Genomic DNA, 6,000 nt, shown 5'->3' with positions numbered 1-6,000 from the left:
CTGATTTAAAGCCACCGGAGACTGTTGAGATGCATAAGGGCGGTTGCGATACTATTAAACGCATGTATTTCTGGTACGACCCTTTCCGCGTCGGGACACAGCAAGACATGCAGTTTTCGTCAACATGCAGCTGGGCAAAGTGCGGTGCGAAAAATATCGGCGGCCATAAAATCTTGGCTCAAAATGACTGTCGCTGTCCGAGCGTCAAAATATCAGCATCGAATAACCTCGTCCTTTCCATGTGAGCCCGACAGTACAGATGCGGTCTGCAGAGGAAAATGGTGCACCCCGATTTGAAATCACGTGCGTCCAACATGTCACATATAACTGCGTCACGTACAACTGGATGACTTCCCCTTCTCTATTTATTTATACATGGCAGTAAATATACCTATCATACTGACACTAAAAAGGCATTCATGTCGACGTGTGAGGCTTGGGTCGCGAGATGCCAATAAAACTGTGAATTGTTTAAGAACCACAGTTTTATATGATACATATGACAGCGTCGATGCACGTCCCTCAAGGTCATGCACGCCTTGAAAATGTATTTTAGTAATCTTCTGGGTCTTGTATTCGACATCGTAATGTTTCTAACGATTTTTCGAGGTCGGTTGACCTAAACACAGGCCTTATGGTGTCAAACATAAGGCCTACGGGCTGCACCGCCTTAAAAGGTGACTTCCTCAGGGCCGCGAAGCAATTCAGGGTAATTGAAGACAATGTTTGTATTATCCAGCACATTTCTATCAAAAGTTGAGCTTCTTTGATAAAAATACTTTTGCGATAAACCCGGAAGGCAGCAAATGTCGAATATGCGTAAATGCCACATTATAACCATTCGAGGACAATATTGGGTTTCAACTAGTCATCGTTAGCAATAAGTGAGTGACATCGGCACCAAATACCGAGTTCAGAGTTTTCTGAAAATAAAAATCGACCAAACGGTAGCGAGATCTAGAGGTGAAAACGTCAATGTGAAACCATTATATGCAGAATATAAAGATAATATGATATTTACACAAATAATATAATGAAAGTATGTGGTCACACTGCTGTATAACGTCTGACTCAAAAGGACCCCGGTCTCAGTGGAAGCCCGAAAGGCGAAGTCATAATATACCAATTAACCAAATTACAACGTCTGCGTTTACAGAATATCAGTATTCCTCACATCGTATACGCAGGGCCATTACCACATTACAACTAAAACTTGAAAGGGTCCCCAAAACATACCAACTGCAAGTTAGAGACACTATATGTTACCGGGTATAACTATATTCCATCGGTCAATCATAGATTTTCCCCAATTCCATTGCTTGCGCATCAAGCTTGTTATCAGGATGAACCGTAATAGGCCTACTATCAATATTACATTCGATAGTAATACAGTTTATGCTTGATAATGATAAAGTAAGGCGTGCATTTGAATGTCAAATTTAGGAATCGTTTGAATGGTCCGGCCCACAAGCGATTTGGTTCGGGCGCACAATCCGAATTGACTTTGACAGTATTGACACCCCGGCTCTAGGCTTTTCTATGCAGTACATTCTAAGTGGCGAGGTCTGCGATAGGAAGCGTGATTGTGATAGCATTTGACGACCCACTACGCACCCCGATTTTTTGTAAACACATCGATGCTTGAATATTAACCGCGAAACTAAATGTGCGGCATGCGTAATAGTGACCATTTTAAAAATCTGCATCGCTGAGAATGTTATCGGAGAGGACATTCTATCTTCTTGATCAATTGTTACCCCGTAATTGTATACCCACGATTGTAGTAGCTTAATTAGGAAAACAGCATCAACTTCTCTATGAACAATAGATTGAATCTTTCTCCAAACGACAAGCCATTGTCATCTGATATCCCTACGCGCGCTTCCATCACTACCCTTCTCACCTAAAACCACCAGCCAGCTTAGTAACAACAGTTATGGGAATGAGTGATTACAACGAAGCGCAGTCTCCTTTTAGTATTCAGTATAGCCTTAAACCGAAGGAGAGATAATTTGTTGCAGTGCCTTGCTTACAGGGAGCATCATTTTTTATTATTAGAGTTGATCGGCCACTGTGTTAATTACCTTTCCATATTTTGGTGGTAACACGTATACGCAACGAGTATATCGATATTAAATCATACTGTTACCTCCGAACTGGTCTTGACGTTGGATTGCGCTGCATTTCCATTTCCCTATCGAAATAACATAAAATTGATAGATACTGATTATTATTCAATTTCATCATAGCGTCAGCAATACACCATGTAACCTGGTTAGATGGAGGGTTGGCGTGGTTCCATTCACACCACATTTTCGCCCTTCGTCCATATCAAATAATTCATCTCAGTATATACGGCTCACCATAACGATTGAAACTGATGTTTCGCACTCTAGCATTTACTTGTCATATCGTAATCTAGCATGTCCATTGTCCATGTCTGGAAAAGTGGACTCTGACTTTTTTCGTTTCAGAGCTGTTTTAGCATACCAACTTTGAAACATTCTGGACTAAAGGCATGAAATACATGTTCCACTTTTAGAAGTAGTATTGATATTTCACTTTTAATTCCCAGTATCATATACTTTGAGTTATAATTATGATCAGTTCTTTTGTCTGGATAACATACATGTTGAAGTATAAATGCAAGTGTAGTAATGCCTTTCATTTCTGGAAATAAAGCTACACAATATTACATTTTTACGGTCCACCATATTTTTTACTAACGTTTACTAATCGCGCAAAGTGTTTACACCGTATCCTATATAGCTTCTCCGTATTGATCTTCGACTAAACTACGGGCCTTATAATATGGGGTATGGCGCCGTATCATGCTATTTTCTAAAACGTGCTGTTCGAGAAAGCAGAGGATTAGTATCGCATTTCCATATCAAGACTATCATGATGGGAATGAATGCTTATGCTATCGAAAATCGGATACCTGTTGGTATGCATCAATATGAATCAAGCTCTTCACCTATCACATAGCTCAATTTGCACCTTTTCACAATCCATGTGACCGAATTGGGATCGTTTTCACAACTACTTACTTACTTGAGTACTTCTAAAGTCAGTCAATTCTACTTCTACTTCAAGTAGTTTTAGGTTGCTTATGGAAGAAGTACTTCTAATCGTCTTTAGTCCAGAAAGCTTCGAAGGTTGGTATGCTAAAACAGCTCTAAAACTAAAAGTCAGAGTCCACCTTTCCAGATTAGAACACGCCATGGACAGCTAGATTACGATATGATAAGTATGCTAGATTGCGAAACATCAGTTTCAAACATTACGATAAGCCATATATACTGTGATGAAATATTTGATATGGCGATGGGTTACAATGCGGTGTAAACGGAACCACGCCAACCCGCTACCTAAATTATATTCACCGATACTGTCGTGAAATTATACTAGATACTCCGCATTCTCTGCGCGCGATGCGCGACCATAATTCGAGGCTTAACTCGACTTCTATGGAAATTAAATGTCGATACTCCGTGAAAACAGCCCCGAAATTTCTCAGGCTATCTTCCTGATTGGAGGATTAAACTACTTCTACTTGACAAACTGAAAATAGCGAAAAGTAAGTAGATCACAATATATTATGAATTAGAAGTAGAAGTATTGAAATTCAGATCTACTTGAGTAAGTACCAGAAGTAGAGGAAAACTACTTGAGTACTTCAAAAAAGTAGAAGTACTTCGTTACTGACCACCTCTGATCAGAGGTCTCAAACTCAAATGTGCTCGCGGGCCAGTTTTCCAGTTTTGACGACGCCCCGGTCCGCAGCATTTATAGGGGCATTCTAATGTATTTCCAAGTAGCTGGTGGGAATGAATTGTCCTATTGAAAGTGAGCCGATGCAGCAGACTGACGGTAAACACACATCGTCGAAATGTGATTTACTCTTGTATCAATTTAGGCCTGGCACGAGAAGAATCATCACATTGATAACTATTTGAATAAAATTGTTGTTGTACTTGATATATATTAATTATAAGATATAGACACCATATGGGTTAACAAATGTATGATGCCATCATAAAAGCTATCGGGTTATAATATTTCAGCTACTATGAATATTTTGAATTTAACAGATTTATAATAGAGACTAATCTTATATCAAAACATTTTTAAATTGAGCATTGTAATTCCAATCCAGGATTCGGGTATACTTTTGATAAGTAGGCTTTTAATCTCATGGCCAAATATCTTCAAATATAGGGGCAGTCAGAAATTTAAATATAATATAAATATTTTAATGAATGTGTTCTAGTGATTGAAATGTCGGAACGCCGAACGGCCCATTGCTATTACATCGTTGGAGCGTACCACTACGGTACTCGGCACCTTTAAGTGGCCTTAATAACATTATTTAGCGACCAAAGATGTAACAACAGATTGCCAATGGTAGCCATACCTACTTGCTTAGTTAGCGAAATACCAAAGCGCGACCTTCTGATCTATTACTATTCCCCTGATACGCGATTAGTTTGTTGCATCCATGGTTCAAACAAATTCACGACATTCCGAGTCACTCTAAGTCCACTCGAGTCATTTTCATTTTACCATCGAGTTAGCGAGTTAGAGTAATTCTAAGAAAGGTCGCGTCCAAGTCCAACTCACAAATTTCAGTCACGAATCGTCTAAGGCAGTGGTTCCCAACCTTTTTAACCTAATTCCCACTTCCGATTTATTCCGAGCCTTCATTCCCCACCCAAAATCTCTATATCCATATCTACCGTTTAAAGTGCTACCTCGAGTAAAATTTGGCAAGGCTTTGCTTAGTAAATAGTACGTGCTATTGGTGGTTGTTAAGATCCCCGGAATTGATCAACACGCAATAAAATTAACGCGGCGGTGAACTGGTAACCATAAACGCACCCCCGCAAATATATGTATTTCCCATTTCCCCCGGCGCGCAGCCAACAGAAAAAATAGGAGGGGTTTGAAAATTTTCCAAATGTTTCAGGGTAACATCAATTTACATACGTAAATGCCCAATAACACATGGGTCAGATAAACTTCCTGATGTTGACGAACTCATGCGAGTGATATATATATAAGCGCCATGAACTATACTTTCGCACAATACTAGAATAACTTGAAATAACATAAATGTGTAATTTAATTTGTAACGAGTACGGATGTGTTATCAATAAGCAAGTCCACGATCTTTCCTGAATACATGTTCAGCAATATGAGCTCTTATTACAACGAATCAGAATTTTTCTGTCACTACGTTTCGTGACCGATGATGGTGTACAAAGGAATAAAAACATTTCTGGAGATCGCGTGTCGCTATCCATGCCATTCTCGCTAATTGGAGGGACTGATAATATGAATCGCTGAATTGCCAATAAGCTATGAAATATTCGGTCGGCATTTCAAAACGACATTTAATAAAGGAGAATATTACTGTACATATTTTTTCGAAAGCGAGTCCATTCCCCACCAGAAACCCCGAAATTCCCCACCGTTTGGGTACCACTGGTCTAAGGGTCAGGTTTTGTCATCATGAATTGGAAATGTGGCGAAATAGTGAATCTTCCACTGCATGGTAGCGTTTGCAATTGATGTGAAAGTGTAGTTTGATGAATAATTTAAGGCTTTCGGAGAACTTAAAAGGCAATTTTCACTTTACAACCTGAAAAGATATATGTGACAATTATATATTGTCGAATTAGGAAAAATCTAAAATGTCGTCGCGGGCCGCATGCGGCCCGTGGTACGTGTGTTTGAGACCTCTGATCTATATGGAAGGCTGTCGAATTCCACTTCACCTCAGGCCTCATCATCAAACCTAATTATGATGTAAAAGGATTGAAAAAATATGTTAATAAATGAGCAGTCTATCGAAATCAGGAATTGATCACATTTTTCCATCAGAGGAGCCATTTAGGCCTCATATTTTCAATTGTAATTCCCAATGAGCGGCATAACAATTTCAATCAACGACGACATCTAAGATCTAAACTGTGGAGTCTAAAGTAACAAAACTTC

The sequence above is a fragment of the Botryllus schlosseri genome, chromosome 3 (assembly GCF_051294905.1).
Source record: "Botryllus schlosseri isolate E-star chromosome 3, Bs_hap1, whole genome shotgun sequence".
Taxonomy (NCBI): domain Eukaryota; kingdom Metazoa; phylum Chordata; class Ascidiacea; order Stolidobranchia; family Styelidae; genus Botryllus; species Botryllus schlosseri.
The sequence above is the reverse complement of the archived record's forward strand: the minus strand, read 5'-3'. Positions refer to the sequence as shown.